The sequence below is a fragment of the Larus michahellis genome, chromosome 20, assembly GCF_964199755.1.
Source record: "Larus michahellis chromosome 20, bLarMic1.1, whole genome shotgun sequence".
NCBI classification, from domain to species: domain Eukaryota; kingdom Metazoa; phylum Chordata; class Aves; order Charadriiformes; family Laridae; genus Larus; species Larus michahellis.
Window position 1 is genome coordinate 6,806,697 of NC_133915.1, and position 27,295 is coordinate 6,833,991.

At 39.2% G+C, this 27,295-nt stretch overlaps 1 long non-coding RNA gene across 1 annotated transcript in view; it reads left to right on the forward strand.

Moving 5' to 3' along the window:
* The window catches only part of LOC141733345 (uncharacterized), a 73,388-nt gene that overhangs the window by 45,373 nt on the left and 720 nt on the right, over positions 1-27,295 (forward strand). The gene's annotated exons all lie outside the window — the stretch shown is intronic.

Sequence of the window (27,295 nt, forward strand, 5' to 3'; positions counted from 1 at the left end):
GCTTCTTAACATCCTCTGTTGTATTTTGCAGAAAGGTACCTAGAAGTGCACTATCTGTTTCTTTTTTCCAATGCTGTTCACTATAGTGTGTGTTTTTATATGCTTGTTGTTCATCTATTTAAAACAAACAGCCCCAGTGTGTGTGATCTTTCTAACATAAGCAGCTGTGGCTTAGTAACTCTACAGTCTTCTAATACCCTTGCAGCCAGGTGAATGCCATTATCTTTGTCAATTTGGTTGCATAATTAATAACCTTGTAGAGCAAATGCAGTATGCAGCAATGGAATCATCAGTATGATTTTAATACAAATGGCTTTGTCAGTAGGCAGCCAGTGTGCTTAATGAGCTTAAACAAAATAATAACAAACGTCTCTTGCTTTGTATAGGCCAAAATGTCACTACCATCCAGAGATAGTAATGCTTGACCTACTTACGTCTCTATCTGCGATGTGCCATGTCCATGTCTCTTCCTGTACCACTTCATTTGTAGCCTTGCTTGCTCCATCAAGCCTCTAACATACGCTGCAGTCACTTCCCTGTCAGAAGCATTCACCCTTTCTTCCATCACTGCTCAGGAAGCTCATATCAATAAGATATTGTTGTTACATAGCTGTCATTTCTGCCCTCCAACAAATCTTGTCGCTGCAGAGTGTCTGGAGGTTGTAGATGCCTAATAATGTTCTTCCCTGCTCTGTCAATTGATTTCAAGGCTGCAAAGCCTTGTCAGACTGAATGCACAGCACAAGGTGCAGGGAGCCTGCCTGTGATAAGGTTTTGTAGAGATCCTGGCAGCTCCACATCACACTCGTTTCCAAACCAGATGTTCATCATCTTCCCCAGTCTTCTGCCTGGCATTAATTTCTTACAGCCCTATTCCTAGGCAGGCTAAAAGGCAGTTGAAGCCCTCTGTCCATTGTCTACTGAAACCTTCCTATGTTTGGAGAGTAAAGTCAACATTAAGCTATACCTGATGAGCGGCCTCCATGCAAATGTCTTTGTATGGGTGAGACTTCTACTGCAGAGACCTGTGCATCAGGTTCAGCAGTCAGTAGAGAAAGACAATAAACATGTCCAGAAGTGGGGTGAGACCTTGGATTGTCTGAATCTACCTCTGGAGGGTTGGAAATTTTTGTGGTGTTAGAAGGTTCCATTGTGGTTATATTACCCAAGATGTGTTTCGCCTTAGAATGGAAAAATGTCTTACAGATTATCCTATGAAAGGGAAAATTCCATCCTAATAAAATACTACTTCTGAACTTTACATTTGTGTGGAATTTTGGGAATAAAAACATCTATTTTGTTATAGGAGCCTCTTCACTTGATCTGGAGTTAGTTCTTATTTCTCTACGTGTCAGTGACTTGATGGAATTTTAAAGAAACTTGTATTTCCCACTGAAGAGTTACATTAGTTCTTAGGTTGTGTCTATACTGCAATTTGATGTCAGACTTGCACCTTAGTAGAAATAGCCAAACAACTATTAAATTACTTAGAGAATTAAATTACTCTACAGAAAAAGCTGTATAGACTTCAGATACCCCAAAAAGGTAAGCTGTCAGTCTTGTCAGCAAGAGCTTGCAGGTTGTGTTCTTGTCTGGTAGTTCACTCTAGTGTATTCTCAGAAAAGCACTGGATAGCACAGATCATCTGCTAATCTCAGAACATCAGAAAATGATAAAATTGAAATCTCTGATTAACTGGCTATGTAACCCTGTACTGGGAAGTGCATGATAGCTTTAGACAAACTTAGCAAAAGGTTGGATGCAGATAAAAGGCAACAAGTTTGATTCTGTTAGGAGGCGCAACCTCTAAAGCTTAAATCTAATTACATTTCTACTAATGTCATGTTTTGGCCTGGTATGCTCTTCTGACTGGTTACTGGTATGTAATTCGAGTCCAATCTACTGCCTTGGACTTCAGTTAACTTTACTGCATGTGTGTAGATACATATGTATTACACACATGCACATGTACCTTTTTTGATAGATTCCATTTGGGGTTATTAATGTTGTCTCCTCTCACAGGCTCTTCTCAACTTGGCCAGTATGTTCTGTCACAGGGCATATTAATCTAGAATATGGAAATGAGGGGAAGAGCTGATAAATCAAGATATGATAACTGTAAATGCATTTCTAATGAACACACATTGTGTAAAATAATGGCAGTATCACTAAGACCGAGAGATAATTTAATTAAAGACAAAAGAGGAAGAAAAAGGGAAGAAGATCTCTTTACTTGGTTATTAATTATATGAAGTGTCTCACTGAAAGCAATGCAACGTTACTCTGGGAAAGTGCAAGAATCACCACCGTTCACCACACACCTATTTTCTCTTTTTCTCTTTACTCTTTCAAAGTGGTAATAGTTGAATGCTTAAATGAATGTCTAGAGCTGCTGGGAGCCATTTTCTGTTCTAAACTTCACCTGTTATTCTACCTCCTTTTTGATACTTGTTTGCCAGAGTGCCGAAAGATGTCACTTGGAATATGCTTTGGGTGAAAGAAAAAATAATAATAGTACTAATTTTTCTGTTCCTGAAGTTCCTTAAGATTCAGGGCTTCTGAGCTCTCTTTAGTTGTGAAAGCAATTTGATGGAAACTGAGGCAAAGTACTTTGGCAAATCCAAGACAGGAATATTAAGGCTTGCATATCAGACAGGTAAATAAAAAGGCTTGAGATCTTGATTAAAAAGTATTGAAGACAAAGCACCTGTATTTCCCAAAATTAAGGGAAACTTTGGGCAGGCCAACATGACTCCAAATTAAATTTATCATTTGTGTCCTAATGACATGAATATTTCAGTGACGATTCCAAGGTATTTGGCAACTCATTTGAGAGAATTTTCATTCATCATATTGACAGTGATGTTAATCAAATTGACTATCCTTAACAAAAACCCCTGCTTCATTTGAACTATATTGCTTTTCTGCCTGAGGGGAACATTTATGCAATTAGCAAAACCAGATCGAATGCTAATAAAGAAAACAAATGAAGATTTATGCATAATCTACAAAAGGACTGCAATCATTTAATTAAGAGTATATAGGACTTTTTGGAAGAGAGTATTAGTAATAATGAATGAGCATGCCTTTGTATTCAAATAGCACTTGGTCAAGGAGGTGGCTGATTTCTTATACAACTTGGGTTTAGACCTGCCCAAGCCACCATCCCCAGCAAGATTTTACTGCTTTCAAGAAAGTCCAAACTTGACACTCCTGCTCGGAGAGTCAACTGGTTAGGAACAGAGTTCATTTGCAACGTGACCTTCTGTAGAGACAGGTGTCTAAGCTGTTTAGTTTATTTTAATAGGTGAACTGTATGAGGTTTTTGCCATAATCCCGCTTTGTCACAATCCTCTGTCTAAGGAATGGAAGGGAAGGAGTGTGTTTGGGAGCCTGACACCCTTGTGGAATGTGGCAGCTCTTGCTCTCTGCATCTCAGTTAAATGACGGCTCACGGCCTGTCGATCTTACTGAAGTATCTGATATTGACTGCTGCTGGAGACAGGGAGGAGTCTGTCTTTTGGGTTCAGCAAGGCAACCTTTCTGCTGGGGCTTTATCACAGTAGTTTCCAATCCAGTCAGGTGTTAAAGTAGGAATTTTAAAAACTGAATTTTGGAATCACTGCAGGTCTTTGCCATTGCTTAGGTAGGTAAGCCTATATTTAAGTGCTTTGCTGAAACTTAGCTTTGGATTCCATTCTATTTCTGAGTGTTTTTGTAGATGGTCTCATTAAAATTTTAATCAGTTAAGTTTGTTTTAACTTAGCCCAGCAAGGAGGTATGCTAACTCTATGCAAGAAAGTGAGAGATGAGTATTAGCTGGCAGAGTAAGGTAAGGGGAGTTTATTCTAACATGCCCTAGATGTATAGTTTAGTTGAGAAGCGCCAGTCTTTAAACACCTTGTAGAATGGAAATGAATAGTCTAATAATAATAGTAGTAAAACTAAGAAATTTAAAATCTGTCTTACTGGGCTTTTTATAAATAGTTAGGCATTCAGTGTCTAGTAATAGGCAGAGCCGGTCAAATTCATCCCTGTTCTAAGCATGACCAACTCCACTGAAGTCAAGAATTAAGTTTTCACTTACAGCCATTATTGAATTTGGCCTGGAATCTGAAAGGGAAGGAGAATGATGCAGACAGGATGGATTCAGTCAGAGCAGCAGCTGATAGGGAAGATAGCTGGCAAGTTGGAAAGCTGTAATGAGTTTGGCTGATGCAAAGGCAATTGAAGTCAGTAAAAATGAAACAGCTTTAGTTCAGGGGCTGGGGGGGTCTGTTGTCATACTTGATCTTGATCACAGGCTTCATTACTAATGTCAAATTTAAGGAGCATGCAAGTGTTGTGTGGACCTGGTTGTATATGCAGAGGCTTACGGTTTTGTACAGTAGTGAGATTTTCAAGGCAGCTCTGATCATGCTGCTGGCCAAACTTTGAAAAACCATTCTTAAGCTATTCTGCAGAAGCGCCCCCATACCGAGGGGAACTATGTAGTTCTATGTGACAGTAGTGCTGTGTTTTCAAAACTGGATGCCTATAGCCATGGGGTTTCTGGAAGCTAAAATCTGAATCTGTTTTTAAGAAACATTATGCACCTTCAGCTTTTAGAGAAATGATATTACAATGAGATGTAATGCAGTCACGTGTGGGGTTTACTAGAGAAAACTTTCAGTGGGACCATTTGCCTAAATCCCATTACCAGCTTTGGTTGGCCTTGGCCTTTGGTTTCCTTGCAGTTGACTATCACAGGATAGATGGGGTAAAAGGCAGTGGCTAACACTATTCATGATGTATCTCTCTGGATGCAGATGCAAGAGAACTAGTCAGTAAAAACAGTGAATTCAGTATCTTTTAAGATCCTCAGAAAGTCAGAGAGAATTTCCTTCCAGTCTGTCAATATTCTTCATATCAGGTATTGCAGAGACCACCTTTGGGTGGCTGGAAAGAACTTTTTCTCTGTGGCATGTTTTCTTTTCAGCCTTTAAACTGATGGTTAACAAGCAATAGAATAATCTGAATTACTGCCTTCCAGGAACAAAGTCCATTGTCAGTTTACTGGCCTTATAGCTACTAAGTGATTATAGGAATCTGACTCAAGACTTGTGTTTGATCCGTACCAGTTGGACTGAGATTTCTCAAAGCATCACTCTAGCCAATTTTTAAGTTAAGTCTAAAAAACCCAAACCACCCCCGCTTTCTCCCTCCATCTTAAGGTGTCAGTTTTCTTGTTTTTGTAATAATACTTGTGTTTTCAGAGCCTTAAGTGCACATTTCTGTGCCCTTGGTGTTCCGCATTCCTTTATGGAATATACATGTACTCTAACCATTCCATATTCCTCTGGTTAGCCTCTGGTTAAATCAAAGTCAAGAGCAAGGCAGGTGCTGTTTATGGAGGGAGGAGAAAGTGTAAAGCTGTGTTTTGCACACTGGCCCCATAGTGATAGCAAATCATCTATCTATTTATCTATCAAGATACAGATACATTAAAAATTGGGAGGAGGTTCTGCAACCTTTAAATCCTTTCATATCACTTTATGTTCCTGCTGTTAAGCTTTTGCTATGTTAATGTCATCCTGGGTTGGTAATGTTTACAGCACCTAAATCAATGTTGAGGACATACAGAATATTGAAGGATCAACTCTACTTATTTCAAATGCACTTTAATATTTTGACTGCCTGGCCAGAGTTCGGGAAATAACTGTGGTAGAATTATAATGAGAAGTTTAACAGTTTTATGATGGTTGGAGCGGACTTTATGGAAGTTGATAAATTTCATCTTGTAGGTTTCAATTTCTCATTCCCTACAGAGAGATGGGGAGAATACATTGATACTGCATTTCAAATTGGCTAGATCAGAAGGAACAGCAGCTAAAATCCATTACAACCCAATTACATCCATCAGCTGAAGCTGTGTGCATTCATTCGTGAACATCAGCATTTAATCCATAAAGAGGAACTAATGAGAAATTTGAAAATGGAATCCATGCATCAGTAACTTTGGAGAGATTTTGCTGGGATTAATGAACTGCCAGAACATTGTCAACACACTGAAAACCTATTCTCTCTAGGTTTGTTTACTGACCAAAGAAAGATTGGGTGGCGTTTTTTTTCGTTCTCCCTATTCTTCAGCATGTTTTTGTCGTATGGGTTGTTGCTTTTTTTCTTACATTCTTGTTGCAGGAAGTGACATCTTATCCACTTGAAGGATCAAACACTTGTTTCTTTTTCATCTTTCTCTTATGGGCATCTGGCTGGGTGGTTGGCTGGCTTCTAAAGTCAGATACGCTGCAGATGAACATACACAGAATCTCTATGCCTCTCTGCAGAAGTCTCTTGTACAGAGCTCCAAAGGACAAGGGCATGTGGGCTAGACCATGTTTTGTAGTATAGAAGGAAAGTCAAGGTATCAACAATGACTTTTTAAATAGTACTATACCATAGGAAACTTGCTGAAAAATTGCTAGTGTTCATTTGTAAGTTCACCTTTAAGTTTCCTTTGTAAAATGCTGTGCTAGCTAATGGATTTTCTGATTCTCTGGAGCTACCAGCAGGTATTTGTCCAAAGAGTGTAGATTAAAGCGAGCCCACAGGAAAGCTAATCTCTCTAATGGGAGCGAAGACGTATAGTAATTGCAGAGATCTGGCTAGGCTACCTTATATAAACAAGGCAGTAAACCGTCATTCATCAAGATCGTATATTGAAGTGACAGCAAGTGCAGGTGATTTTTTTCTGGATGCTCCAGGGTATAATATTGTTATATCCATCTCTATCATTTAATGGCCTAAAACTGTAATTATATTTGGGTTGTATTTAAAATGCATATTAATTTCTACATGCCTTTTACCTGGACGTGCCTTAAGAACATTGTTGGTATTTCAGGACCAGTCTGTGAATATTTCTCTGAGCCTTTTTTGCACATAGATGCTCTCTGTCTGTTAAAATAAATCTCCTTTATATTCCGAGCCGTATTCTCCCTTGCTACCCAAGTGGTCTAGTAAGGTTTGATGGCTTAATATTTATCTCTTATTTATTTTGATAGATCTCTGTCATATTCACCAGCTGGATAAAGTTACTATGCTTAACAGCAATATAGCAATATTTCCTCACAGGAATCATTCCTTTCCACATTTAAGCAGCAGAGCTGATCTCCAAGTAGACATATCTGACAGGTAGCTCCTCTGAGATCCTCTTTCCAATTGCACTCCTGATGCAGACGTGACAGGTTCAGGAAGAAGAGAAGGATAGTGGGGAGGGGGCAGGAGAATGGAAAGCAGGAGAGGGAAACCGAGAAAGAAGGACCATACAATGTGTATTATATTTCAGCATTAAGTGATAAAGGATGGAGAGACATAGGAAACAGAAGAGCAGAGAACTTGAGTCAAAACATCTGGGGCTACAAACTGGCAACTGCAGCTAGCATGGAAAGCAAAATTATGGATGAGAATGGCATGAGGAAGGAAGCTCAAGTGCCTCCCTGTGTGAACTGGGGGAAATCCCTGAAACAGGGTGTGCTTTTGGTCTCTGTCAAGAAAAGCAAAAATCTCTGGCCAACTGAACACCTTTCAAATGAGGCCAAAGTAACATCTATGCAATTCAAGCAAATGTGCTGCAAAAGCCCCCAGCTCCCAGTGAGGGTGTTGTGCAGAGACACTGCTCGGATGCTGTAAACAGGAACAATTAGGTTAGGCAGGGTGCTGTGCTGGTGTCTCTAGAATGCTGCTTGTTGCAGTGCTATTCTAAGTCCCTCTGCCCTGCTTTACCCAATGTAGATGCACCAAAAAGGTTTGTGGTTGTTGGTTTTTTAACTTGTCAACATGCTAATGCTGAGGTGATGGGAATGGCAGTTGCTGTTCCCCCATCAGCATCTTTGTGACTTGAGCAAGTTGCTTCACACCCAAATACAGTAATTTGCCACCTGTTGGTCTGCAATGATATTTGCTTACCAAATGTAACTGACTTTTTTAGAATGAACAGATCCTTGAATTGTTTAGAATCCTATTCTCAAATGTTGCATTTAAGAGCAATTTAAGATCAGTAAATTGCCCTTACTTGCTAGAATACAAAAAACCTGCAAAATAATGCTTTGGGACAAAAGCTACAAACAACAGGGAATAAAAGAACATAAACGTGAATAAGGGTAAATGCTTTCACAGCTGTTTTAAACAATTGCATCAGACTGTTTCCTTAAATCCCCTGGGGTTTTAAGCATGGGGGGTTTCTTCCTTTCATTCATCCTTTTTTAACATTTAACAAAATAAAAACTAGGAAAATCTCCCAAACAACTGTTGTCTTGTTCTGTTCATTGTATGTGGCCCTTTGACTACCATGGAGCAGTTATGTCTCAGTTGGGGAACAGCATTTGCAAGCAACACAATCCTCTCTATTATTGCTTTTCTTTTCTTGCACCTCACATTAGGGTGTAAATGACATACCAGATATCCCAGTGCTCTTGGCACATAGAAGCAGAGTGTAATAAAGAAGATAATGGTTAAGAAATAAAGCTAGATCCAGAAACATCTTGCAGTGTTTACTTGTTCAATGGGATGTCTTTAGCCATTCTTTGGTGATCAATAGAAATTATACCTTCGAAAGGACTGAGGCAGGTACAGCGGCCTGTGCTGCTGAGTCTTCAGGTGTTGCAAAAGGAAATAAAGTCACTGTGAATCAGTTCTTGCACAATGATTTTTGTTCAGGTAAGGAGTTACGTCCAGGAATACTGTACAGAGACATGTAAAAGGCTGTACAATGTAAGCATTTAGCCTTAGCAATGGAGATGGAACCAACTTTTCTGCAACCTCTCTGATATCACAAAGCTCTCTTTGGTATAAGAGATTTCCTCAATGAATGCAGATGAAGTAAAACACTATTTGGCTGAGACGTGAAGTGACATTTCTAAAAAGGAAAAAGGTGGTTATGCTTGTGCAGAGTAGGAAGTGTTGTTCATGGTTTAGATCAATAAAACAGATGTTAGGAGCTGATTCTGATCTCACTAATTTCACTTTTACACTGAAATAGCTTTATTGATTTTTTAAAAATAAAAAAACAAACAAAAAAACCCAACCCCAACTTGTTTGCAACTGCGTAATTGAGAAGGAAATTATTCCCATAGGTATGTCTTACCTGGGCTATAGATTTGTTGCAGGACTTTGGCAAGTCATTGAGTTGCTGATCTCTTGGTTAGCCTTTGAGTCCACTTAAGAAGAAAGCTCTGGCTCTATACTGTTATCAAATACTGCTGTTCTGTGGCTGTTTGTGTAAAAAATAATGGGTGGCAGGGAAGTTTTAAAGAGTTGGGCAATGCCTAAAGTAAGATACCTTAATTTCCTTTTAGATGTACAGCCATCCTCCTCAATTTGGCAGTTGCACCACACTTTGCTAATAGGCAAAAAAAGGCATCGCAGGGTACCACTGTTCTGATTTCACTTGTTTGATTCCTGGTACTTGCTTGCCATGTTTGTGCCTTTTTCAACTACATTGGTGGAACCCTAGGCATTTCTAGGGATATTGTGGGGCATGAAATTCTGTTGAAGCTAAGAAAGTAATGTTAATTTCAATAATGTGTAGAAACGTCCTGTGAAGACACTTCTGTATCTATTTCTTGCTTGAGTTTTGCTTTAGAATGACTGGTCTAATCTACCTCCTGTTTCTGTCACAAAAGCGGGTGGGGTGGAAAACTGCTGACAACAATTACTTGGTTTGGTACTTGTAGTTACAATTACGTTAAGAGTACATTGCCAGAAGGGGTGAAACGAAAAGATTCTTTGTCGGAGACTCATACCTGTTTAATTTCAGCAGAATAAACAGGCTGTTAACCGGAACTAGTCTTTGTTTGACTAAGAGACAAAGGTTTGCTACTTCTCTTAAAGTAGCAAAAAAAAACCTCACAGAACTGACATGTGAAGGTATATCCACTTCCATCTGTCAAACTTCTCTTCACATAGAACATGTGTAGAGATGTATTTGTTACATTCCTGGCAGTATCTGACTCCTCACTAGGACTCTCCCTGCAAACTGTATTCCCCTGCTTTCTGAAAAGTAAATTACTCTTTTGGCAAATACACCATCCATATCTCGATTAGCTTCTGACTAATAAGCATATCAAAGATGTTATAAATATTTTTGACCTGTATGCCAATTGTACAAGAAACTGTAGGAGATGTGGAATCTGGAAGGCTCCAGCTTGCAGATGTCTGTTGTCTCGCCTGACTTGTAACAGCCCAGAAATGGGGTAAGGGGAGTAGATTTGAATGTCCTGTTTAGGAGAGACTCCCCAATTCCTTTTCAATATAAACATCCTAATGTGCCTGAATACAGATCATCACTCAATGCTATAAATCATTTATTGTGCTTCAGTAGAAATCGGCTCATTTGTAATATCTGGGGGGTGGGGTCTCCCATAATGTTCCTTGTGTTTAAGAGTGCAGTATTCTTTATTGTTCCTTGTTGACTTTAACCAACTTTGCAAAATACAAAAGACTGAATCTTGTAGGAAGAATCAATCTGCTTGGCCAAACACCCAGTTGTTTCAGATTTCTGAATGCATGCTGGTTTTGTCTCAAAGTCATGGTTCTGCCATGAAAACCCATCCATAAATCATATTCCAAGAACAGGTCTTAACTACCTACTGTTTTCTTTACAAATACCCATTGTTAATCATCCTGACAGTTCTGACACTCATAATATTGCTGAAGTTTTGAATGCCACATGTTGCAGACAGCTGAAAGCTTCATGTAAAAGGGAAATATGTATCCAACATGAACCCACCATACACTAAGTATATGTACAGGTTAATCAGTAGATCAGGTGTATAATATGTGCACTTTATACACACAGATTGTGCAAAGACCTCATATAAATGCATGCATGTGAGTGACATGTAGGTACAGTGACATACTGAATGCTTTACATGAATACCCACTCTTGCAATAGTTAAGTCATTTTAAAGGTTAAAGAAGGAAGTAGCACTACCTAGATGTTTTCACCTTTTTTGAGTGAGTGCAATATTGCAATAAGCTGCGTCTGAATCCCGCTCTTGGTTGATTTGTGGGTTTGTGTATGATGTCACTAAAGCAATTACAATATCAGGCTGTGCAATAAATATTTTCTGACATCACTTGAAATGTTTGCTGAAGGGGTGATGTGAAGTAGTTTTATATCCAGAGTCTGAGCTCAGACCACTCTCTCTACTGAGCCTTGCCTTCAGAAACCTACTCATCTGCTTCCCCGTGACACCACGCTGCCGAGAAGCACAGTCCAACTGAGAACCAGTTCCCTGTGGAGAACATAATCCTGCCCTTGCTGAACTTTCAAAAGCAGAAGGCACAGATGGTTCAGGCTTTACATGGAGAATGGCCCCAGGTGCACATTTCACACTTACTAATGTCAATATAAAGTTTTTTTAAGTTTGACAGTTGGGGATCCAATTACAGGAAAAACTGAGGTTTCTGATGCCTGCTGGAGCCTGCATTTCCTTTTACAGGGTCCCCCCATCCTGTCGCTTCCTCACCTGGCTTTGAGTAAACATTTGTCCCTATACCTTCCTCCCTTTGAAATTCAGTGGTGGAAAGCAATGCCTGTTTCTCTGAAGCTGATCGCTTCCAAGTAAATATTTGCTTTCTAAGTTGAGGTAGAGGCAAAGAGAAAGATTCTGACAGTAGTTTGTAAGATAAATTCCCTCTTCAACTATCCAAACACTAGGGGCTTATTTGTACCTCTGCAAATAAGTTACTAAAAATAAACTGAGTTATGAAGTCTGTAACTTGGGACCTAAGTGATACTTAGAAGATTATTTATTTGAATTGATTCGATGACATAGCTCTGGCCACGACTTTTTTGTCAGCACATTCAGATTACTCTGAATTCTCTCATCCTTTATTAAAGGACAATTTGCCAATAATCTTTGCCTGTTTGCTGTTCTGGGATTGTGTAGATTTTTTTTTCTTGTTCTTTATTGCAGAGCCCCCCGTATAAATTGCTACTAGCATCACAAATTCAACCATATTTTAATTTTCCCACTATTATTTAACTATCTTTCAAATTAATTAATTCTATCGCTTGATATAAATTATTGACTTAACGGACTCACTCCTGTTTTCTGTGACAGGTTCAGCAGTAAACAGGCTATTAACAATTCATAATGAGTAGCTCCTGTTTGTTTTTCCTGTGTGCTAATTTTGTTCTCTCTTCCTGACATCCTTAGTGTGCCTTGTCCCCTGTCTGCAGACTGGAGGAGTGTGTGATGCCAGGTGACTGTTGTGCATGGTGCTATCTACCAGGAAAAGCATTCAGATTTGGCAGAATGCATTTTGATTTTCTGGATGAACAATTCACTTGTGTGAGTGAGGACAACGAGGGAGGAAAAACTCTTCTTTCTGTTCTATCTTAATACCGCTACGGGAAGAGCATAAATACAGTCACTGTTCCTGAGGTCAGTTTCAGGATTTCTTTTTACCTTTATGTGTCTGGAAGGTGTCAGGGATGTTCAGATCATCTGCTTTCTCTATTTTAACATAGCCAGTATTCTTTCATGTACTTAATGCTGCTGCTGAGTCCCAGTAGCTTGTGTTTGACTTGATGTTTCCCAGGGAAGGTATCTGATGTAAATTAAAAGCATCGAGAGATGGTGAATTCCCCAGTGGCTTTAGTAGTTTATTTCCATTTTTAATAGCACCTGACATGGAAAAACTAATTTATGTGTACGAATCAAGCTTTAATCTTTTCCCACTTGTAGCATCTGAAATTGAGAATAACTCCATTTCAGTAAAGCTTATACTGCTGTAAAATGTGCATGGAAAAGAGCAAATGTTCTTTCTGTGCTCTTGTCTCTACCTTGTGATGGTGGATCAGGAGACTTAGCTGATAGTTTCCCAACTGACATTGATACTGTCTGTGAGTTTGTAAATGCAATCAAGTCCATCAGCTTCTTCACTTCTGTATCTCTATCTGAATTATAATGCTGACCTGCCCCGTATCCTGCTATAAAACTCAGTCTATGTAAAGCTCTCTAGGCTGGATTAAAATCTCAGTGTAACAAGTGTGAGGTTTTGAGCTTTTGCTAGAGTTAGATTTTTTTTTTTTCAGTTAAGATAGATAAAGCGGATGCAAAAGTCTTTAGAAAAAGCTCACGTATCCCATTGGCTCAAGACAGCATGGCCCGTTGCATATATGTATCTGGTCCCCCACTCTTTCCTTGAGGGAGAAAGGAGCCATACGCTCACACAGATTGCTGCCCCAACAGCTAAATGCTTCGTCTTGAGTCTGCTGTAGTCAGCTCAAATAGCATCCACCATGGTCAAACTTGTACCACCCCGGTTTATGGACTAGCTGCTCCACAGCCATGCTCTGAGCCTTCCTCTGTCATAACATAATGACATTTAGTTCAAAATTGACAGTGGTTTCAAGCAAGTGTACTTCGCAATTAGGATAGGCTGGCTGCACACAAGCTGGCAGCTACTGTGGCTCCATTTTCAGCTTCCAACGCAAGAGTGAACCTCAGGTACGACTCTGAAAAGAGTTTTTCCTGCTAGTTTCTGTTAATACTAATGAGAGTTACAAGTAAACATAGGCTTATAAAGTGTGTTGTATTCAGCTCTGCACCTCTTAAGTGCTCCTGTCTTTTGGGGAAAATAACGTAGTTGGTGAGGAGTGTGCGTCAGTGCTAAGCACAGGTTAGGAAAAGAAGCAAGACACTATTACGCTAAACTGGAGCTCCCGAGGCAGTTCTGTTTGCTGGCACCCATGAGTTGTGCTGGGTAGAAAGTTCTCAGATTCTGTGGTGAAAAGGCCATTTGAGCATGTGAGTAGACAAGATTGACACGTCCTTGAATTCAGACAGTGAAATGTAAGTTGAGAAACACTTTCATGGCAAAGGCTTTTTGCGGCTTTACTCTCTTTTTAAAGTTTACCAGCTGGAATTTTACACCTCCAGTGATATACCAGCAGAAACATGCCACTTGGATATCTGGCCGATAGATGGATCCTGTCAGTTAATTAAGTTTCTACATGGTATTAGTCAAGCTTCCATTCGCAAGCCATTTGCATGGTCTAGAAACTAAGACTTTCAAGTACAACCTAGTAATCGCAGGCTCTAATTTCGTTTCTCTTTGATTTGCTCTGTAGCCTTGGAAACATTAATTCATCTGCGGGGAGTGGGAGGGTGGCGCAGCAGAAGGGATGGAAAAGGTGGGTTCATGGCTAAGAAAATGGGCCAGAATGCAAGAAACCTGGATTTAATTTTTTTAGCTGCTCTTTTCTGTGTGGCTGTAATCTTGACACTTGTGACTGGGAAATATACAGATGTTATTGTTTTAAAAGTCCTGATAACACTTGGAGAGACGTCTGTAAGCTACTACTGCCAAAGGTGACTGGCTTCCAGGATCCATCAGATTTTTTAGTTTAGAAAAGTCTTTGTGGTAGCTGAGAATCTGATGCAAATGAACAGTTAAAGCAGCTGATGAGAAGGAGATATTGCAATGTATAAGCACAGGAAATATGAGCTTCATAGAGATGAAAACTTTCAATTTTAAGGACATATGTAATGAATGCAGTGAAGAGGAACAGCAACATGGCACTGCATAAAATAACTGGAATGTCATGTAAATTGATCTGAAAATTACTGGTAATTGTACTATTCGATGACAGAATGATTCACGCTAATTCAAGAAAAAATTTCCTTTTGCTGTTAACAGACTTATTGCCCAAGCACAGGGGAAGAGGAGGTGACTGGCTGTGACAGTCCTGTAAATGCACCAGTTCTCTCTCTGCTGTAACTCATTTCTTTGTGCTTGTGAAATGGATGATCATGAGACTGGGTAGATAAACCATGAGGAGAAAATACACCTTCCTGGGGGGAGCGGGGGGGAATATCTGTGAAATGCATGGAACAGGGTCTTAAAGCAGGATTTTGTTCTAAATGAGCTTTCAGGAAACATCTATTGTGTCTGACAATTAGTGGATACTTTCATAAAGGATTTAATTCCCACTACTGAGAAGGACAAGAGCTGCTCAGGGTTAAGTAGAAATATTTGGGGTGGAAAAAAAACCACATCTCAAATAATGAAAACTTCGCTGTCTATCTCAGTAAAAGTGAAAGGAAAATTGATTTGAAAACCGCTGAGTAACTTTTGTTATTTTTGTGTAGGAAAAATTGGCGGTAATTTTACCATGAAGTAAAATTTCACCATGCAGGTTTTCAATTTTCCTTCACAGAATACTGAGAAGAAATGAATGTGTTCCACAGAAGACTTTCTTCTAGGAAAAATCACTTTAATTGCAAGACACTGAATGAAAACCGATCATGATCACTGCATTCTTGTGTTTTGCTCCTCCCCCCCCAACTCCTTTGCACTTTCCTGCTCCACTTACTTTTTGTTGCCACTTTCTCATTGTTTGCCAATTTCTCATTGCTCGACTTCTCTCAGCCCAGTCTGGGAAGTAAACAGAACATTCTTGTCTCTGCCAGAGCTGGTTAGCTTAAGGAATGAGACAAAATTGTAAACGATGAAGGCTCTTGATTATCTCCCCATGCTATGCTGGCAGTTCTGTGCTTCAAAAAAACCAGGGCAAACAAAACAAATAGTAAATAAACATTCTTTGCTTTTCCAGAAACTTCAAGACAAATCAAATCCGTTTTCCTTCCTAACTTACAATTTTTTGCCATACAGACAAAAGATCAAACTAATGCTATTGTTTGGATCCAGAAGCCATGCATTTTGTGTGACTTCAGATTTTTCCTCTTCTGCTCAAATTCTGCAGCAGAAAGGTAAAAGCCCAGCTCAGCCAGGTTTCTGTATGTCAGTAAACTTGTACACCATCTATATGAATGCAAGAACTTGCAATAGAGCAGGTTCTATCCTAAAGTCTTTTGGCATATGGAAGGAAAATCTTGAAAATTAACTTGAACACCCCTCCCACACACCCCTGCTTTATCTTGAGATATATATTATTAGGGAAATTAGGAAAAAAATGTAAGGATCTTTTGCTGATTAAGAGCTTAGAAAATTCCTGTTTGCAAGAGAGTAGCTCTCCCTGCATGGCACTTATGTTAATAGTTTCCTTGTTTACTGTTTCAGACCTGATGCAAAGTGTATAGGAACTGGTGGCAGCAGTCTTTCACTCATAATTAGGTTTTGCATTTCTAATGTGTACAGGCTGTGAGGAAAGCTTTCATGCTCATCTATGCTGTGAGAGAGGTCAGCAGAATTTGCAGAAGTTCAGATGTTCTGTCAATCAGCCCCTGAAATAACTCCCAAAAAGCAGAACTGCCAGATTCTCAGTTCAGGGCTACGTTGGTCAGGTGTCAGCTAATGTAATCTGAGGGAAAACTCACCAGAGTTAAGTTCAGATGCAGTATATGGAGATCAGGTTTGTTTTCTGTTTTAATATCTTCCACAGATTTTGCATAACAGGTACATTTGCAGGCCTCCATAAATAATAATTCTTGCTAGTGCCATGCAGCCAGAAGGCTGCTGAAGTCAGGGAGAGGAGCGTACAATGGGTCCTCTTTGTCTCTGACCTCATTCAAGAGATGTTTCCCCTTTGTTTCCTTTTTTAGCATTTCAGCTCTGACAGGTGCAGATTTGCCAAAAGGAATGTTAATTGCCTATTTACTGCATCCCAGCTTGTTCAATTTACTCACAGATCATTTCTATTCAGAGCCCAGCAGCAGATTCATTTTCTCTCTCTCTCTCTCTCTCCTGTTAATCTCTTTACTATCTGGGTAAATGCCACAGGAGCAACACTACCACCTCCTGAAAAGCCACCATCTTTGCATGTTAAACAACCCACCCAGTTCTGAATCCCAGAAAGGGCAAGGTCACATCCCTGAGAACATATAACTGCACGAAGCCAGCCAAATATGAGTGTGAGCCCTGTAGGATGAATCAACATTAAAGATCATTAGAAAACTGGGCAAATTTGAAGAAAAGGCTTTGCTGATGAGCATTTCTCTAAGCCTAAGACAGCCTCTTACTTTGCCTTCTCCTTGGGAGACAGCTTCTGAATTCTCATCTTCTATTTAAGTAGTATAGTGGTTCTTGTTAGCATTTGATTGATTTTACCATAGGCATGTGATAACTTGTTCCAGTTCATTCTTGCTGGTACGAAAAGAGGAAAAGACAACTTGAAAACAAATGTGAGCGTGTGGCAGAGTTTAAATGCCCAGGGAGGAAAGAAGTAATGCCACGGGCTGCTATGGCTATGAGGGTTCCAGCCCAAGGTCATTTAGCTATTCGTTTCCAATAGATAATCCAGCTCTTACGTATGTCTCCTGTTTCCACTTTGTGACTTTTAGTAATATCTCAAAGGGAGTTTTTTTCATTAGCTCAGCAAAGCAATGGAGCAAAGGGAGGTGAGATTGTGAGGTGCTAACCTGGGCAGAGGTGTGATAAATCTTCCAAATCATCCGTTCAAAGCATTTTCTCCACTTTGAGGAAGGGGAGTAATTATACCAGTTCATCTGCTCCACTCCACCTTCCAGAACAGTGAAGCAATTGGAAGAAGCCTCTACCTCAGTAAAAGGTTTATTTTAGTCTCTCTGGTGCTGTAGTCAAAAGAAAAATACCTGATTTCTCACCTATGGCTGCTCTTCATCTGTTCCTTGAGGAAAAGACCTCATTTGTGCATCAAGAGAGAAGCTGCAGGTATTAATGCTGGCCATGTGTCGCTTTCTGATTTCCAGCCCTGGCCTGTGAGGTGACAGCATGTGCAAGGATCTTATGAACATTAAGATGGTGAATTCAAACTGTACCAAACACTCAACTGGTATAAACTGCCTGAACATGATTTTGCTGCAACATTTACTGCTTTTGCTTTGACCTACTTCATGACATTGATGGATTTCTGCTCTTGGTAACAACTACCTGGAAGAGTTAATAGGTGGGAAAAGTTCATGAAATTCATCAAAGGTACTAAAGACTTGTTTCCTTCTGTTAACCTAAAAATAACTGGTTTTTTCAAACACTAACCGAACAGGTGCAAATTACAACATCTGGCATCTTTACTGAATAGGAGCCAAAAAGGATCAAACAAGTTCTGATGGAAAAAGTAAGAGCATTTGTATAATGAGGCTAATTTTGCGCTAATTTTGCTCAATACTTGGAAGCCACAAAGAAAAACAAATCATAAAAGATGCTGTCTTTAAAAAAGACTCTAATCTTGTGGTTTCTTTATGTAATATACACATGTGACTTAATTTAAGAACACTCAGTTTCTTGAATAAGGAAATTTTTCTGAACTAGGGCCTTGATGTCCATTTTTAAATTCTTATTTACATATACAAAGTTGTTGTAGATCTTTGTGCTGCAATAGCTTTGTAGAGAGAGGATCCAGAGTACTATGGATCACAGCTTGCGTTTATTTGCACTGCCTGTATTTTTCACAGATGGGGCTGTTATGTTCCAGGAATGTAGCTGAGATAGAATGTGACTGTGAATTGACTCTAGAATTAAATTGATTCTTTGCTTTCTTTTTCAGTAAGACTCATAATATTCAGTGTGGACTACGGACTTGTGAGTAATGGGAAGTAAAAGGGAGAGGGATTGAAAATGGAACATCTCAGTAAGAAGTGGGCAAGTCTGCTGGTAGCTCTCATCTGACATTTCCTAAGCAATGATGTCCTTTAGTTCATTAAATTATTACAAACTGGTGACAAACAATTTTTTCTGAAGATACTCTAAGAAAAGCACATATTTAGTGAACTGATTATCAGAGTATTTCCATTTAATTCCTTTCTCTATGCGTAGATTTTATTTGATAAAGTACTTTCTCAGAAGATTTACTACTTTCATTCAACCCTCCAGCCTTGTCTGCTCTTGAAATTGTGCAAGGAAAAATAAAAACTTCCTTATGGCATATAGGAATTGCAGCTGGGCGGTGTCTTCAATAATTAGGACATAATGACTTTGCAGTCTCACACCTGTTCATCTGTTTCAACTTGCACAAAACCAGTTCTGCTGTATTCAAAATTATAGTGTGGGGTTGTGGTCAGTGAAGGGTCTGGCGGTTATGAAGAGATTTCATCTGTCTGGAGTTCTTTGAATAGGTCAGGTTCAAGTCTACTATTCCATAAACCCAGGAATAACTGCGCTGTGAGACATCAGTGCAAAACAGACATGAGAGGAATCAGACTCACAAGGTTGATGCCTTACAGCAAGAAGATTAATCAGATTAGGCCTTGGCATTGTGTGATTGCTTTGGGCCCGGCAGGCCTCTTTATAACCTTTTCAAAAACACAACATTTCTGATCAACTTGTCAAAGTGTTGCAAAAACGTTATTAGCTCTGGATCTTTCTTGTCCGGGTCAGGAAGGTCTGCTCCCTTCTGCTCTTGCTTTTGTGCTAGGAATGCAGTTTCCACTCAGCGCTCACGATGTACGCTTTTTTCTACTGTTTTTGTATCTGTTTGTCTGGGGTGGAATAGCTCATAGAAACCCTGACACGGGCAAACTAGCAATACCTGCTTTTACCTTGTACATACAGAATCACTCTGTCTTCTGCAACTTCCCTCCATGCTATGGTTTGTTTTTAACCTTGTTTCTTCACACGTGGCCACCTTATGTCGGGCTGCAGGCAGTCTACCTGACAGGTAGCATCGCAGAAATAATGAGGTTAGTGTTTCAGCTGCACTTGGTCCTCGGAATATAATAGCATTAAGTTATGTTCAATAGAAGGTGAGTCGTTGTTGTAAGTGGGTTGTGAAAAGAAATGTGATTAAATGGTGGGAGAGCTCAGTATTAAATTCTCCACATGGAAACTTCATTTGGTTCCGAATGTCTAGGGCAAAACTGGATCCATAATGGGCTATGTGTTGTATTAATTTATTAATATTTTCACTTCCCCACACCATCGCCTCTTGGTTCCTCTGGCTTGAAGTTTGATTTTTCTCTTATTGCGCTCTTAGATAATGTGTTTGTTGGAGGATGGGCTTTGTTTTTCTGTATGAGCAATAACTCGTCCAGTGGGGGACTCGTTGACTGGCATTGACTCTCGACTGCCACGGTTCAACAGCAGGAGAAATAATAGTGTTAAGTTTTCAAGTCGTGTTTTCAGAACCACCGAGGAGTCTGATGTGTAGAATTATTTGTAGGATTGGTAGAATTAGTTGCAAAAGTATCTCTTTGTAAGGTGGGATTCTTCACGGCTGGTGTCTGCCGTAGGAAAGTTAGATATTATACGTGCAAGTTAGTGGGTTCCCTGTACAGACAATGGACAGAAATTGGCATCCCTGTGGCAGTTGTAAGACACGGGTGTCTTGTACAGCTTTCTGATCCAACAACAAAAAAAAACAACCCACCCAAAAATAGCATTTGGCCATCTACAGGGTTTTCAATACATTCTAGGACTTAATGCTCATTGATTCAAGACAAATTAATGTACTTAAAAGCTTTTGAAAATTCTGTTAGTGAGTGACTGTGTCCCTAATTGTCTAAATACAGTAAAAAAACCGTGGCTCATGAAAGCCTAAGTTGTAACATAAGCACCCAGGAGCTTAAACGTGGGAATTTCAAAAGTGTTTATGTGATTTAGGAGTTTAAACCCTGCTAAAACTCAGTAGGACGTATATTCTTAAATGCCCATCGGCTTTTGAAAATTGAACTTTGCTCATAATGCAACCACTACTCTTCAAAAAAATTTATTGTTTATCCAATCCTGAGTTATAACAGCCAGCAAATATATATTATTACCAAAAAAAAATGAAACACTTTGCTACTCATTAATTTCCCATATGTTCCTAACAGTGTTGTGTGAAATCCCCCAACACCTTTTCACCATACCATTAGAACCAGTAATGCTGAATCATTTAAATTTTTTTTCCCAAGAATGATTTATCTGTCCAGACTACGAGAATATAAAAGCTATATAAATCCCTATTGTCTGAAAAAAGAATGAAGTCTGTACCTTTCAAATAACTTTATATCCTTCAACACCGGTAATAAATATCCTCCTTTTTCTATGAAGTACTCTGTTCAGTGCCTGTAGCCCTGAATTATTTGTCTCATATGTGGAGTATCTCTGGATATGCAAATTAAAAGCATGGTTTTAAGTGTTGTCTTTCCTGCTTTCTGGTGTGCTTTGTTGTCTAAATACTTTTTATTTAGACTGGCCTTACAGTAATCAAGTATTGTAGTTTTTGAGGTGTGCTTGTTGATTCAAGCATTAAACCTCCCCCTCTTTTTCAAGAATATTGACTTATATCAGATTTTCAGCTGGTATAAATCAACGTCCAATTCCAAGGACCTACACAAAGAATTATGTATAACTTAGGACCTATTTTTAAATCTTATACAAGGCTTCAATAGATCCATAATATGCTGAGGGCTTTGTATTTTTAATTCTAGCTGCCTGAACTTTTTATTTAAAACTTTGTCAGCAGGAAGTGGTTTTTTTCATTTACATGGAAACTCATGCAGGAAAAGGACCTTTTAAAAATAAAAAAAAAATAAAAATAAACATTCATGTTAATTTTCATTTCTGTCTTGCATCCAAATAACCAGTTTTTTAGGTTAAATATCCCTTTGTTGTGGAGAATAAAAATTTTACAGTATTTTGCAGGCCAATGGAAGAAAGCTACCTTTGGGGGTGACATTGCAGTGTTTTAAACAACATAATGCTCCCACACAACAGCTGAGCACGGGGGGGAAGAGTACAATGTCAGAAATTGCATAGGGGAATTTTGCCTGGAAGGAGCTGAACTAAAATTGATCCACGACGACAAGACATATAGCCTGATGCAAACAAGTAGCACTGTGGGATCTTTAATGACCTCGTATGATCAAGATCATACCCCAGATTTGTTGCCTGAAGCTTTATGGTCCATCAAACCATAAAATCATGCTTCGTAATTGATATAGTGCTGACTCAAAAGTAGAATTGCCACCGACAGGCTCACCCATACTGCTTCCCACAGCCTCCGGCTTTCTTGGGAGTACTGCTGATCTAATGCAATTTCTCTTGGATTGTAAGACGTGAGGGCAAAAAAAGGCAAATAGGTTTTTGTCTCTAGTCCAGAAGGTATCCCAAAAAATTTACTGTTTGGTTCATAGGGAAAGGAAAAGCTCCACCTCAAAGACTGTCAGTGTGCTTGGGGACTCTGAATCAGTAACCAAATCACAGTAATTCAGTCTGACTGCTGCTTACACACACTATTGCAATAAGCTATTTCTTTCGTCCTGAAGCAAGGGGGAATAGAATTCTCAATCCATAGAAACTGGTAACATCTTAAGATTTGTTTTAAACATTCTTTTGTTTTATTTCTTAAAAAGTCAGAAATCCTTCTGACCTTAAAAAAAAAAAAAAGACAGCCAAACACCCCAACCACCAAAAAAAACCACCCCAAAACTTTCCAAACTTTATTACTTTACTTTGGCTCGGGGACTGAGATGCAGTGCATATTTCCACGCACAATGCACAGCCAATTTTCACATCTTTCAACCTCCCCAACACTGTCTCAATTGAAGATAAAACAACAAAAGGCAGACATGGATCTTATTACCCATCTACCAGTTTGTTATTATTGCACTTGCACACACACACTGTGTCTTGCTGAACTGCCGGAGCTGCACAGCCTGCAGGAAGTGTTGCTTATTAACCCTGCAGCTAGTTTTCTCATTTTTACCATGTTCTCGTCTTAATTCTCAAGCAAAAGCCATTATCTTTGTTTACTGAATAGTGCCTCAGCTTGTGTTCTGTTGACTTTGCGGACAATAATGAAGTAGTACATTCAACATATTAATATTTGTGATATAAATCAAAAGGCCCCAAAGGAAAGAAATTAAATGTGTGAGCGTTTATGCATAACTCCAGTATACTTGCTGCATGAAATGCTTATAGGCTGTGATAGTCCTTTAATAGTTGTTGATGTGGTTCCTGCAGAGTTGAGAAAGCAGAAGTCGAAGTGTCAAGGCGTTTAATTTTGTTGGAACACACAGGACTGGGCTGCTGGGCCAGAGAGAATATTCCTGTACAGCCTTGGTCTTTTCTTTCAGTCAGAATGGCTTTGCTAGGAGTAAAGACTTTGACTATTGCTGCGTCCTGCCTCTGTCTTCTGCTTCCTAGAGAGAGATTTCTGCAATGGAAAAGTTATGAAATAAAAGCCCATCCTTTCTGGGTCTCATTCTGGACTCTGACATGGGGCGCTGTTGTATAGCTTGCATTGCCGCTCCATGCCTCTGCTCTTCTGTCTGTAAAATAACTTTAAAGTAAAAGTCTTCAACTTTGCTGCAAAACACTTTGAGCTGTATAGACTATAAATTCTTCTTCCACTTATGTTGTCCTTATTTGAAAAGATTTTAACTCTCAATCCCAGTACAAAGTCAAAATCTCATGTCACTTTTACATGGTGGTTGTGAGCATGAGATTACTCGTGTGTTTGCACTACCAGGCTCTGAGCAGGCCCGCACTGATTTTTGTCAAACCACAGTGGGAAGAGATTTTCATCTTATCAGTGTACTCGGAACATTGCAAGGAAGTTTGGAAGGCTTTTCTGTAAATCTGAAAATCTAATTATTGCTTACCTGTACGTTATAGGGAGGAAGGCAAACTCCAGCAGCGATTCAGCAGCCGTTGGGAGCTGGGAGCTGAAGGAGGGCATAATGCTGAAAGCTGCCCTACAGAAAGGGATCTGCTGCACCTCCCAAATATTCTGTGTTACCTTTTGCTGCTTATGATTTGATGAACCTCTATCATTGTCACTCTCGTTGTAGGAGAGCTTGTCAAATGCTTGAAGCCAGAGCCTTGAAAGAGATCTGTGCTGCTCACTTGCGTAATACCAAACATGCTTGCACAGTAAGAAAGCCTATTAAATATTTAAGCCCTGTCCTTTCCTCAAAAGCAGAACAGCAGAGATGATTTTCCATGGAATTTAACATTAAACTCTGGCAATTTGTACAGCTGTGCATATAAATAGTTTGCACATCATCTCCAGAGGCGAAGGTCACCATGCCTCATACATTTCAATACTGTAAGTTACATAGCAACAACCTTCCCATTTCTGTTTCCTTGTTATTTATCGAAAGGGACTTAAAAATTGGGATGAAGTACCATCGGTTTTTGAGAGATGAATGAATGGAAGCTGATTGTAATATTTTTCCTTAATCGCTTAATTTTTGTCTCTTCATTGAACAAGAAAGATAATAACGGTCCATCAGCAATGGGGACTGGGTGGCATAAAGCTTTTTCAAGGAAAGAAATCAGAACAGACAACTGCCTGATTTCACTTAATGCAATTTGTTCCATGACTGATCTTCAGACCTCTGCTTCATTACCTTATACAAACTTAAACCTGTTTTCCAAGAAGGAAAAGATTCTTATTTACAACTAGAATTACCCAATTACACACCACTCATGAAAACACCATGCATATTTAGCTCCAACAGATGAAAGCAGACTTTTAAAATGCCAGAGATATATTTCTTCAAATAATAAACACTTCGGAGTTAATATCATGAAAGGAGCCTGTACAAACAAAACACAAGTATCTCAGGATTAGTTCTCACTCCCTGTGCTTAAACAGCTCCAATGTTACTAACTTCAGTACAAATTCCCTAGGGCGGAATTTCATGTGGTGAAGGTCTGCTGAAAAATAAAGCCGAGGCGGTTGGTTACCTCACAGGGATTGAGGAGATCTGGTCCTTTGCCACTGAGCAGGGATGGAGCTAGGGAAGACCAGATCCTCTCTGCCACTGCTGCAGGCTGCATCCTTCTTATGCTCCAAACACAATTAGGCTCGGAAGTGTTACAGAACAATGACTGTGTCCTCTCCACTTGCTTCTACAATCTACTTTGGCTGTATTTCAAGCAGAAGTTATATATTGAGCAGTACTTTTTTCCATATTGTTAAACTTCTCTTGCATTCATTTTACATGGAGCTAATATTTGCTTATTTCAATCTTGAGCATTTTATGTACTTATTTATCATTTGGGTAGAAGTATGCTAATTGACTCACTGGTAATTCAAATGCCTCCTGCTGTGGATGCATCAGAGGGAATTGGCTGTTTTTGCTGGCTCTCCAACTTGTTAATTGAGAAGCTATTCAATTATAGGTAATATACTTTTATTGCTAATAAAATATTCTGGTATCAACAACATCCCCAATTCTGAAATTAAATTTGAGAATTATAAGAAACTTGAAACTGCTTGGCAAAAAGGCTTCAAAAATTAGCCTTACATATATATACTCGCATCAACACCAGCTTCAGAGAACTGAAAAGTAAATCAATAAAATTCTTATCAGAGTTACCTTACTATTTATTTACTCTCACTTGTGGTTGTTTCAACGGGGAAATTTGTGGGAAGGTGAACTTGCTGCAGATGTATCAAGCTAAAAAAGTTGTTCTTAATGCAGATTATCAAACAGAATATCTAAAACATAGGTAATAGTGCTCTTTATTATCTAATTTGCCAAGATTAGATGATTTTTTTTATGCATCAGTTCACAAGCTCATCTTGAGCTCTGGTATTAGCTTGCTTAAGTTATTGAAGAACATTTCTGGTAAATAAATACCAGTTCTCTTGTTATTAATTTGCAAAAGAACAGTACCTGCAAAAGCCCGAGTGGAGTCATGGCGCTGTACGTAAAGGTGATAATGCAGCCCTCCCTCACTGAAGAGAAACAGCAGTGACGAAAGGTGGCAGGAAATAACAATATAGGAATCGTTATTCCCAGTTCATGTGGGGAATGAAAAATCTGTGGCAGAATTAAAATTTGATCTGATGAGCACTGTGCCTTAAACATGAGGTTGGTTTCCATCCTCACTCGTTTCTTGTTTTCCAAGTTTTTCATATTGTTTTTCTTTATTGCACTGCTAATGTCTGAGTGGTTTTTTTTTTTTTGTCACCTACCTTATTAGAGCCAAATCCAGAGCCTGTGAACTTTATTCTCAATTAAATTGATGTAAATCAGGAGTATGGATGTTTAAGTCAATGGCGTTACACTGGTGTGATTTTCCCTGTGCAGACATTGTGAGCTGCTGTGGTTACCCAAAGAGGTCTGCAGGAATTTCCAGGGTTTATGTCAAAAAAAGGCTGGAGTAAATTTATGTTGTTGCTGGGCACCAAATCCTCAGCCAGCACAAATCAGTGCATCTTCACTGAATTTGGGCTGGTCTTGCTGATAGTGACCAGCTGGGGGACAAGGACTATTTTCTCCATTGCAGCTGGCAGAACATTAAAAAAATCCAAACCAACTCATGTATCACATTCAGTTATTTTGTAGTTTACTTCATAAACTCTATTGTTTCATGATTTGCATGAGTAGACATGCTTGCATGTTTGTTGTATTCAAGTTTGTGTCGTGCCTGGGCATTTGCCTTAGAAGTACATGCATATCTGGCTACATAAAAAGTAATTTCTGGCTCCTAGAAGAGCTGAATCCATAGGCTACCATTTTCTTTTCTCATTACAGGCTTTGGCACAGAGAAAGCATCTAAATTTTAATGCCCAAAAGTATTCCCTGAAATATTTTAGGGTGCTTTACTATTCTGACCTTTCATCATTTCATATTTTGATTTGGATGGCGGTTCCACCCTGCTCTGTCTCTCGCTGGAGCTGTAAAACAGTGAAATGAGTAAAATAACTATAGCAAGTTGCAATACAGAATACTGAAAAGGTCATTGTGGCCCCATCTCCTGTGCTGTAGCTCCTGGAGTATACAACCCCTGAAGTATTCGATAGTGCATTTTATTTTACTTTTTGTGATAAGGCACCTTGACAAAAAGGAAGAAATAGCACCTGTGTTGCTCTGTGTCATGGTTTAGCTGAACACAAAGTCAAGGATGAGAAATGGTAAAACCATTCTTAACACGTTTTACTTGGGGTTTGACATTTCCAAGATGTTAAAACTAGTAAGATGTCTCATGTTAACTTCCAATGTCACTTCAGTGGTAGAAACAAGAGAACTGGACTGTGTTCTTCAGAAGCCTAAGTGGATAACTGTCTTACAGACAATAAAATGCAGCCCTAAGTGACATATTTAAAGAGCAACAGTAGTTTGTTTTCCCCTCCTGGAATCTTATGAGTGAGTTTTTAATTTTCAGCTAACCTTTGCAGTTCACCTTTAAATTGAATTTTCTCTTGAGTGTATCTAGTGAAAGAACCTCAGCAGCTTCCCGTGGGAGAGTATTCCATGAACTTAATGAACTCATCTTCTAGAGATCTTCCCATCTTCAGTGTTTAGCGTGAAGCTTTTCCTCTGTTGCAACTTGTACATTACATTCATACAAATCTTACTAATTGTTCCTTATTTACAAATATTCAGTAGGATTTAAGCATGCAACGTAAACTAGTCAGGGGTACAGTTAA